General features: G+C 27.2%; 1 protein-coding gene across 1 annotated transcript in view; it reads right to left on the bottom strand.

The window, feature by feature from the left end:
• LOC125830205 (HMG1/2-like protein) overlaps nt 1-12,297 on the bottom strand; it is a 185,001-nt gene that overhangs the window by 73,081 nt on the left and 99,623 nt on the right. The gene's annotated exons all lie outside the window — the stretch shown is intronic.

Here is a 12,297-nt window from a genome sequence, read left to right as displayed (position 1 = left end):
CAAGATGTTTCCGCTGGATATTTCTAACATGGAAAGTTTTGCGCTTGCTGCAAGTGCAAATGATGAGTCGAAGTTGTGACATTTGAGGTATGGCCACCTCAATATAAAGGGCCTGAAATTGTTAGTTGACAAAGGTATGGTTCTTGGACTACCAAAAAATGATTCTATTGAATTGTGTGAAGGGTGCATTTATGGAAAACAAACTAGGAAGTCTTTTCCGGTTGGAAAAGCTTGGAGGGCTTCAAAGTGTCTTGAATTAATACAAGTTGATTTATGTGGACCTATGCATACTACATCTTTTGGTGGGAGTCATTCTTTTCTACTATTTACCGATGATTGTAGTCGCATGAGTTGGGTCTATTTTTTAGAAAGCAAATAAAAAACATTTCAAAAATTCAAGTACTTTAAAGCCCAAGTTGAGAAGCAAAGTGGTCTGTGCATAAAAACTTTTTGCACAGATAGAGGCGATGAATTCTACTCCAAGGAGTTTAATCACTTTTGTGAGGAAAATGGCATTCATAGGGAGTTGACAACACCTTATACTCCGGAGCAATATGGTGTTGCTGAGCAAAAAAATCGCACTGTTATGGAGATGGCAAGAAGCATGTTACAAGCGAAGGGAGTTCCGAATCAATTTTGGGCTGAAGCTGTAGTGATATCAGTCCATTTATTGAATCTGTCTCCAACAAATGTTGTTATGTATCCAACTCCATTTGAAGCTTAGAAGGGTAGAAAACCAATTTTAAGTTATTTAAAATTTTTTGGTTGTATTGCTTATGCTTTGGTAAATTCCCCATTTCGTCATAAGTTGGATGAAAAATCTGAAAAATGTATTTTTATTGGTTACTGCACACAATCTAAAGCATATAGATTGTATAACCCTCTTAGTATTCAGCAGCCAACTCCTACAGCTACAACAACTGGTTTTAGTACCATTTCTACATATTCATTTTCTTCAACTTCAAGGAGCAGAAACTCTTCATCTACTACTCTTGAAGAGTCTTCAGATGAGCCAATTCCATTAAGAAGATCAACAAGGCTTAAAAGGCCGAACCCCAAGTACGCCAATGACATGTATACAACTTGTCAATTTTCTTTTGCTAATTCAGATTCTACACATTATGGAGAAGCAGCTGAAAAGGAAGAGTGGCGGAAAGCGATGTTAGAATAAATGAAATCTATCGAAAAGAATGGCACATGGGAGATGGTGGAATTACCAGAAGACAAAAATGCAATTGGTTTGAAATGGGTGTTCAAGATAAAGTTTGCAGCGGATGGGAGCATGCAGAAGCATAAAGCTTGTCTTGTGGCAAAAGGATATGTGCAACAATATGGTATTGATTTGAAGAATCATTTTCTCCGGTTGCTCGATTTGAAACTGTTAGACTTGTTCTAGTATTAGTTGCATAGTCACAATGGCTAATTTATCAATTTGATGTCAAGTCGGCATTTCTCAATGGAGACCTACAAGAAGAGGTCTACGTAGCACAACCAGAAGGTTTCATAAAGAAGGGTGATGAAACAAAGGTCTACAAACTAAAAAAGGCATTGTATGGTTTGAAGCAATCCCCTCGAGCGTGGTATTGCAAAATCGATGGGTATTTTCAGAGAAAGGGATATATGAGAAGTGAGAATGAACCCACGTTGTATGTAAAGAAGAAAGGTAATGATTTCATCATTGTTTACCTTTATGTTGATTATATAATTTATTCTAGCTCTTCTATTTCTCTGGTGGATGAATTTAAGTCTCAAATGATGAATGAGTTTGAGATGTCAGATATGGGGTTATTACATTATTTTCTTGGCCTTGAAGTCCATCAAGTTGAAAATGGAATATTTCTTTCACAAAGGAAATATGCCAAGGACCTTCTCACTAAGTTTGGTTTGCTTAATTGCAAGCCTGCTGCTACACCTATGAATGTTGATGAAAAACTGCAGCTTAAGGATGGAGCAGAGATAAATGATGCTAGAAGTTTCAGAAGCATGGTTGGAGGTTTAATTTACCTAACCCATACTCGCCCCGATATTGCATTCTCTGTTGGTGTTATATCCAGGTTTATACAATAACCTTCAAATGTTCATTTTGGAGCAGCAAAAAGAGTTCTGCGTTATGTCGTTGGAAGTATGGACTATGAGATTTGGTATTCACAAGTTTCTAACTTTAGATTATGTGGGTTCACTGATAGTGACTATGCTGGTTCATTGGATGATAGACGAAGCATTTCAGCACATATTTTTACTCTTGGGTCAGGAGTAATAAATTGGAGCTCAAAGAAGCAAGCAACAACAACCTTATCCACCTCTGAAGCTGAGTACATTGCAGCTACTTTAGCCGCTTGCCAAGATATTTGGCTAAGAAAGATGTTAGCAAAACTTCAACATAAGCAAGAAAGTGATTAGATAGGCAACTGAGTTTCAATTTCAAAAGGGAGAAAATATCACTAGAACGAGGTTCAGTTCAAATCGGGTGGAAGAGAGCGGTTTAGTGGCTTTGGGGAGTCCATTGCATCAAGAGTATAGAGATTGATTGGGCCCAAGGACCCTTTTAGCAAACCAGGAATATAGTTAACAAAGAGGTATCTTCAACAGAGATATACTGCGACAACAAAGCATCAATCTCTATGACAAAGAATCCAAATTTTCATAGTAGAACGAAGCACATTGATGTTCGCTACCATTTCATTCGTGATTTGGTTGCAAATGAAGAGATTGTATTGAAGCATTGCAACACTCATAAGCAATTGGTTGATATATTGACGAAGTCGTTGGCAACATACAAGTTTATCTATTTGAGGGCTTTGCTTGGTGTCTGTCACTTTGAATCAAGGAGGGATATTGAAGACTGATTCAAAGTATGACCTGGTCAATTAAGTTTGTTAGTAGTGTCCTATATTCTTGGGCTAGTTGTTAGCAAATATGTTGATCATGGTGCAGTACTTTCTAGTTGTGTTTTGGTTAGTAATTAATTGTTTAGTTAATGGAAGTAGTGATCATTTAGTGACTTAGTAGTTTATTATTTTTAAGTCTATATGAAGTTGTACTTTCCTGTGATTTCATATACTGAAAAATAGAAAAGACTTCAACATAGAATTCTTTGTTTCTTCTTAAAGTTTTCCTGCCTATTTACTCCAACAAATATATATTGGAATTACATTTTGTTGGATAATAAGAAATTAAATTTTATGAAATAATAATTACTATATTAGTTAGTTGTGCAACAAAAGGGAATTAGTGTATTAGAAGTAATAATCTTGTGATATCTTTATCATTAATTGTTTGATTAGATTTTTTTTTTTGGGGGGTGGGGGTGATGTGGGGAGGAGTATTTTGATGAGATTTTGACTTTTGAGGAAAAAAAGAAAAGAAAAGATAAAAGATTTCTTACTCTTTTAGGAGCCGTTTGGTTACTGGTTAGAATTATGCAAGTATTAGTTATGCAGGGTTTAATTATGCAGGTATAAGTTATGCAGAGTTTAGTTATGGGGTTTAGTTATGCATGTATTAGTTATGCAGAGTTTAGTTATGCAAATATTAGTTATGCAGGTATTAGTTTTGTAGGTATTAATTATATAAATATTAGCTTCGTAGATATTATTTATGTAGGATTTAGTTATGTAGAAAATATATTACATAAAATATTACTTATTGATTATTTAATTTATTGTAAATTAATATACTTTTTTTTAAAAAAAACCGGAAATTATAAAAACCCTGCTTATAAACAAGCAGTATCGAAAATAAATAAAATGCAACAGTCCCTGGGGTGGGGGTGGGGGTTGTAAAAGCGACGAAACTCAAAAACACCCCAGGGGTTCGTTCCGTTTTTTTTGGGTGTGTGTGTGGGGTATATAAATGACGTTATTGCAAGTTAAAAAATGAAAAGATATAACTCCTTAATTTTGTAAATTAATATACATTATTGTTTCCAAACAAATAAGTAAGAAAACAAATTAAGGGTAAATATGTAATTTTCTTATTTTAATTAATGTATAACTAATATCTTCATAACTTATTCCATCTTCTATTCTATATAAAATTATACAAGATTTATTTCTACATAAGTTATGTAAGTATCAGGGGAGGCTCAAACCCGTTGGTGGCCTAATGCCAAAATCAAACTAGAGGCCTTAAAAAAAAAAATTAAAAATTAAAAATATAAACTATCAATAGAGCAAATAAATTCTTAAGCTTTGAATAAGAGAGATATAAGATTAGAAAAGAGAAAGTGAAAAGAAATTGAAGAAAGGAAGAGAGGAGGATAGAATATATAAAAATAAAATTAGAAAAAGAATAAGGTAAAAAAAAAAGATAACTTGTACATTAAAAAAGAAAGTACACAACTTTTTATTGGAAAGGTAAAAATTAATTGTCATATCTATCACTTCATTAATGTCATTTGCATTTGTTGTCTTAGTTCTAATTTTTTTTTTTTAGTTTAATCCTACCTAATTAACTAAAAAATGGGCCCCCTAAAATTGGGGGCCTAAGGCCAATGACTTTTTTTTAAGGGAAAATTAGCAATTAAGTCATAATAGCTAACATAATTAGTCAAAATAACAACACTTTAAAATATTTATTTGAAATGGCAGAATGACAATATTTTTATAAAATAATATGTATTCAGATTTTAGTATTTTAAATTAATTTTATTTATGGAAAGAGTCCTATATTAGACCAAATTATATACCAATAATCGTTTAAAGTGAAAAAAATAAATTAAACCAATACCATTAACCTTTTTTCACCACCATTCACGTTTCTTCCCCAACTTTCACGTTTCTTTCACACCTTTCACGTTTCAAGTTTATCTTTCTTCAAGGTGCTAAATTGTTGTTCATCAAGAAATTTTCTTTATTGTTAAACGAAATCTCTTTATTAATTCAAGCAGATTTCTCGGTTGGCAAGGTAATTTCCATTATCAATTTTGATTATTTTTTTGATTTGATGTTTAAATCACTGATTCTATACATTACGGATTTTCAGTCGAATTTTCCAATTTTTATGTGATTTTGTTTAAATATTCATCATATATTTATTATGTTCAATTTTTTTTGTGATTTTCTTTTAATTTTTCAGATTTTGTAGATTCTAGAAATTCATATATATGTTTATTTTGTTTGATATTTAATACATTTTAAAATTGATAATATCGAAATTTGCTTTTAGGGTTTTAGATTTTGGGGAAAGTATCTGATTGTCTACAATGACTGATTCAATCAGAATTACTAGAGGTATACCAAATAATATTCAAAATTTTGGGGAATTTCCCTCATTTGATTTGTGTATTACCCAAGGGTTGCATTGTATTTCAATCTCAATTAGTATACCAACATGTTTGTATTTCCTTCTTAATTTGTATTCATCCTAACTGTATGCTAACAATTTTGTATTTTATTGGGTATTCATTCTGTATTTCAATCTCAATTTATATGTGAAAAAGTTTGTATTTCTCTTTTGTTTTGTATTCAACCTAATTGTATACCAACAAGTTTTGTATTTTATGTGCCTACTTTACCTTTTAAAGTCACTTTGTATTTCATATGAAGAGAGTATTTAATTTCTTTTGTATTCACAACTTTATATTCAATCTCACTTTGTATTTATAACTTTGTATTTTCATCTCATTTTTGTATTCATATATTGTTGTATTCAACATATAATTCATGATCCATTAGTTTGTATTTTACCTTTCAAAGTCACTTTGTATTTCCAGTGAAGAGAGTATTTCTTTTGTATTCACAACTTTATATTCAATTTCACTTTGTATTTATAACTTTGTATTTTCATCTCACTTTTGTATTCATATATTGTTGTATTCAACATATAGTTCATGATCGATTAGTTACATTAACTTAATGGGATACAAATTATTGTATGCATTCAAACAGAAAAAACAGCTACTAAACTAAAAAAAAAAACAATTTCATTCATTATACATCATAATTTGGATACAAAACATCCGAAAACAGCTATAAATCCCAATGCATACAAAGATTTCACTGATTCAATCAAGAAAAAAAATAACACTCTTGTACTCGACATATACGAATATCTCATCCAAATAAATAAAAAAATCGAACAAAATACTTGATTGTTCACTGGATGCGACAAATTTATAGTTGTCAATTTTGAAAAATTCTGTTTCAAAAATATGTCATATTCAACTTGAAGAAAATTTGAAAGTTATTAGATGAATGATTCGAAATACAAACTAAATTATTTTAATTTTTTTTTTATGTTCTTAAGAAGAAAGCAAAAAAACGCTCGACAGAAAGATGGCTATTTATGCTCTTTCAAAACGTAACTGATTTGTATTTAAAATCTGTTTTGCCTTTTTTGAATTTTTTTGTTCCATGACTTTCTTTGTTATGTTATTAATTATTTGTATTCTTTCAAATTAATCTAAATAAAATAAATACATAACTAATCCCTTAACAAACTAAAATAATGACATTTTAAATAAATAATGAAACTATTGCTAAGGAGTCCCACTAAAAGCTAAAATATTGTTGTTTTAAAAATTTTCCCTTTTTTTAACCCTTACCAGCCGTCCCTAGTAAGTATTAGCTATGTAGCATTACAAAAATACAACCAAACACCACATAAAATCAATACATGTATAACTTTTATACAACATTGGAGACACACCAACCAAACATTGTATAAAATTTATATATGAATAATTTTGATTCAATTACAAATCAAATATGGTACAAAATTAATACATGAACAACAAAGTTATTCATGTATTAACTTTGCCCTTATCCAATAACCAAACGGCCCCTTAGTGCATATGGAAGTATATTAATGATTTATGTCCATTTATATACGATTGGATTTTGTGTTATTAATTTGATCTATTTTGAATAGCAATTCCTTAGCTTCTTCATATTTATTTTGAACTACCCGTGTCAAAATTCATATTATATGATATTTTAAATATTTATATTTAATCCAAAATGGATATTTTTTATATAAGTCCAGAGGTATTTTTAATTTTTAATTTTTATTAAATAAGTGAATTTTTACAATCAAGAAATAAGATTTATATATATTGATTAAGAAAAATTTAGTAAAAACACAATTTTTTTATTAAGTGTGAATGAATTTCTAAGGAATATAAACAAGCTTTAAAAAAATACGAAAAGTAACAAATTAATGATTTGTGAAGTGATATAGCTTTTTTTTTTTTTTGAAAAGACATGTATATTTATCAGCTTTATAAGAACATTTTGACTAACCAACATTTCTTTCAAATTATAATTTAATTTTTGGATGTTTGCAAATAAATGAAAAGGGAAAAGTAAGTATATTTTTTTCCTTTTTAGTTGCCGTGTCAAGAAGAAAATATGTCCAAACAAGTGGTGAAGTTCTTATGTGCGCCAAATATTCAACTCCCTTAATCAATTTTGCGTTTGAGTATGAATTTTTTTTTGATAAGGAATATTTTTTTTCAAACGGAGCACTATGCGACATAAGTTCAGAATAATTGAACTTATATCAAACACCGAGTGCAAAAAAAAATGAAATCAAATATTCAACTCCTTCAAATTAGGGACAAATATGGTATGATATTAAAAAAAATGTTCGATAATATTTTTAGTTATCGATTTTTGAAAATATTATATTATTATATCAAATTAATTCAATATGATTTGGTATTTCTAAATTTATTTTTTATTTTTTATGATATGATAAAGCGATAATCATAATTTATTCGATTTCAATTTAAATATGCTCATGGCATAAATAATTATGATTGCGATTTTCAAGAAATAGTTTCATTTATATTAGATTAATACCTTACTCATATAAAAAAATTCGAAAAAAATACAAACAATTTCATTTGTTAATCAACTAAAAAAAACTTTTTGATAAAAAAAAACATTTTTATCAATATAGAATATGCAAAGTTCCAAAGTCGTAATAACATTAGCCAATCCTCTGATAAGGAATGTGAGATGTAGTTTTCTACTACGTAATACGGTAATAGTATTATTTTATATAGTATTTGGTAATCTATCTATATATCTATCTATATATAATAGGAGAAGAAAAAGTGCCACGTGTCAGCACCACAAAAAAAGAATTTGTGAATTATTAAAATTAATTTAAAATACAAAAATAAAAATTGTAATTACTAAAAAAACTGTCAGAATTTTTGAAAACAGATTTAATTTTTATAAAAATATAATTTATAAATTAGTAAAAAACTGATTTTTTTAATATACCACTGATTCAATATTTAAAAAAAAAAACATATTTATAAAAAAAAATTAAAATTAAAACGACAATTCCTAACTTTTAAATTTATTTTTTTAAAACCATTTAATGTAGGAAATATTCAATATTTTTTTTTAAAAAAACAAATTTATAAACTTTGCCATATTTCTTTATTAATATTTTAAAACACAATAAGAATTTAAATGGAATTTCAAAACTTCCATTTACATTCCAACTTATATAAAAAACTCTAAAAATTAATCAACAAAATATTAATAAGATATTTTTTAAAATCTGAAAATAAAAGTAAAAATAAAAATTTTGATTGTTAATTTAATTTTGCCAGTTTCTTTTGAAAACTAAATAAAATTGTAAACATAATAGAACATGCATTTACATTTAAGCAGTAGCAAACCCTATTCATTTGATTTGAACCAATTTTAAAAAGTTTTTTTTTATAGATACATTATTTAATTTGTTTTCAAATCATGAAAAGAAAAAAACATTTTTGCGATTTTCTTTTTATGCCTATTTTTAAAAATAGTAACAAAAATTTTCACACACAGTTTTCAAATATAAAATAAAATAAAAATAAATTGAGAAGGATGTTATAAATATAAATAAATTATAAAAATTAATGTAGTTAATTTTAAATTTGAATTGAAACCGTTTGTGATTCTCATTTAATTGGACGTAGGAAAACAAATAAAAAGTAAAGCACACGATGCATACATGTCTAATATTGAAGTCAAATTTAAACTTGCAGTAGTTATCAGATTATAAATTATTTTGAATTGATTTCTTAATTTTTTTAAAAAAATTTATATCCCTAACGCCTAAACAAACAAACGGAAACAAAATTAGTTAGGAAAAAAAAACTGCCTAAAATAACTGTCATGTTGCGAAAAAACAAAAATTACTAATTTTATCCGTTACAAACTGCCACTTTATTTAGGTTAAATTTAGTTTGTGTGCCCACATTCAACAACAATATCATCAAAATTTCTCTGTAAGTATTTTCAAAAGATTTAAATTTGTTATCTCTGCTTAAAATTGTCATCGAATTTGCTTTTTGATTCATATGTTTTTGTTTATGTTGCCATATGCAACAACGACATGATTCTCAAAAATAGTACAAATTTGTCCCACAATATATGTAGAAGTTTCATATGGTGAGTATCCTGTTTATTATTGTAGTTATTTATTTCTATTGTTTCCTCAATTAAAATTCTGGATGAAGATGTTTTAGTAGATCTTTTTTTTATTATTATAATGGGCTAAAGAATAAGAAAATCAAGTGCACACATCAATGGTATTTCAAAATCTTATCTATTGTAACAACAAACTGATATGATATTTAAATTTAAATTTGAACGAAATTTGAATATACATGAAGATCCATTCCTTCAGCGATATATATATCGTTGCAACCAAAATAACAAAATGCATAAAATATTATTTTTTTTTCTTCAGTTTTTTAAAGGTTAGTAACCAATTAAATAATTGCTAATTGCTAATGTTGAAAATAAAAATGTATAAAAAATTGAAGGGTAAGACTTATTTGAAGTTGAATTGATCCAGATTCACATACAAAATTTAAAATTATGTATTCTTAAAATGGAGATAAGATGAATATTTTTTTCGTTGTTGAAAAAATACCAAATTATTTCTCATTTGAGAGGACATATGAAATTTTGTAGAGGATTTAAGAGATAAACATATTTCAATCCTAATAGATTCAACTATACAAATATTTAAATGGACTAATACAAGTGATTGCGATTAGTAACCAATTAAATAATTGCTAATTGCTAATGTTGAAAATATAAATAAGGAAAAAATGCATAAAAAATTGAAGGATAAGACTTATTTGAAGTTGAATTGATCCAGATTCACATACAAAATTTAAAATTATGTATTCTTAAAAGTTAAAATGGACATAAGATGAATATTTTTTTTTGTTGTTGAAAAAATACCAAATTATTTCTCATTTGAGAAGACAGATGAAATTTTGTTGAGGATTTAAGAGATAAACATATTTCAATCCTAATAGATTCAACTATATAAATATTTAAATGGACTAATATAAGTGATTGCGATTATTATGTGCTTAACTTTACTCTTAGAACATTCAATTTTGATTTATTACATGATGTTTTACTTGAGTCGGATGTTACAAGCTTATACATAAATTGAATTGAAGTAACAATTTTTGAATTTAATATGCATGTTATTGTTGCTTCTTGGATCAAAGCGTTATGTTGTGCACTCATTCTAAACACGTTAGTGAGGACCTATTAACCATTTGTTTATTTGAGAAGAATTTATTTGATTATAGTTGTTTGATATATACAATTTACTTTTTAAAAAAAGTTTGTTAAACATCAATAATAATTTTTTTAGCATTTATTGTATAGCGAGCTGTTTTCTCACTTTGTTACTATGTAATTGCTATAAAAGATTTTCTATCTCAAATATATGACACAATTGCTACAGAACTCATAAAGTTTTTTTGGTACAAACTAAAAGGTAACTATAACATAAAAATTATATTTGATGAGTGCATTTAAAATTTATTTTATTTAAATTTAATAATAATTTTGTACTTGAATATATTGTATAGAAACATAAGATGATAATTAGATATCTTTGAACTCAATATGTCCTGACGTATTTAACCAAATAAAATCACAGTCATAAGTTAACATAATAAAATCCGCGCATCGCGCGGGCACAGATACTAGTAATAATAATAATATAAGATAAGATTTATGAATTATATTGTAAATTAAATATTTTAATCTGACATTTAGTATTTTGTAATTTTTTCTATAAATATCAAATAACTCCACAAAATAGTTGAGAATGCATACTAAAAATCTCTCTAAGTTAGTATTGTCGGGATCATGAAATATTATTAATTTTGTAGAAGTATTATTTCATCGATAAATTAGTAGTTATTAATTTTAAAAGTGTATTCGTTCGGGGATGAAGCCTCCAGAAGCTAAAATGAATCCACTTGTGAAAACGATATTTATGAACTCGAGGTCATGCTTAATAATCTCAATTATCGTAATAAAATGGATGTCAATAGCCTTTTCGGTTACCCAGCTGAAAATGATACATGTTCAGATTGAGGTCCAGAGCTTAGAGGAATTTATGAATACCATCGGAGAAAACAATGTTGATAATGAAGTTGAAGATGATACAATACATCTGGAACCAATTACGCGTGATGAAATACTTGTAGCGTCTAGAACTCTTCATGTTTTTTTGGTGAAGTTCAAAGGACAACATCAGAATTTTTGGATGCAATAAGAATAGTTAGAGATGAGTTTTAACTCGATTTAAATTTTAACAATAAACACTATAATCTTATTTCATGAAATTATCTTAGATATTTCTGTAATTTTAAAGAATTTTTAATTTTTAATACTAATTTACCGTATATCAATTCAGAGAAGTTTAACTGTAGTATTAAATATCATAATATCAAAATCGCATTTTAAAATAATTCAATTAATTTGATATGATAATTCGGAATCTATTAAAATATATATGTACACCTCGACTTCAAATTCTATCCTAGTTGATTACATCATAATTAGGATAATTATCGATTAAATATTGGATGCTATTTTTTTACAAGCTTTAATTTATTTAAGTTGGATTTCGTCATACTTGATGATTTATTATTTTATGTCCAAATTTGACATAAAATAATAAAAATTCAAGATTTGCATCATATTATATGTTATATTAATATATTGAATGCATTTTGTCCATTCAAAGACTTACCTAATTAAATATTTTATGTGGTCCAAGCTGGAATAAACAAATCATGTTGATGTTGATCCTAACGTAGTCCTTATCTAAAGGTTTTTATTTAATTTATCTTCATAGTATAAAGGTTTTTACAATGTCTATTTATGCAATATTATTTTTAAAATTTTACATTTTACTTTAACTTTAAGGGTATTTCCATTTTTAATCTCTCATTCATTGGTGTATTATGATTTTAATTTTTAATGATAATTAATTAAGCATATTAAACTTTTAAATTAGTTGAATCAC

Source organism: Solanum verrucosum, unplaced genomic scaffold, assembly GCF_900185275.1.
Source record: "Solanum verrucosum unplaced genomic scaffold, falcon-dt-bn FXZP01000072.1, whole genome shotgun sequence".
Taxonomy (NCBI): domain Eukaryota; kingdom Viridiplantae; phylum Streptophyta; class Magnoliopsida; order Solanales; family Solanaceae; genus Solanum; species Solanum verrucosum.
Note: the sequence above shows the minus strand (reverse complement) of the source record. Positions and strands in the feature narration are given on the sequence as shown.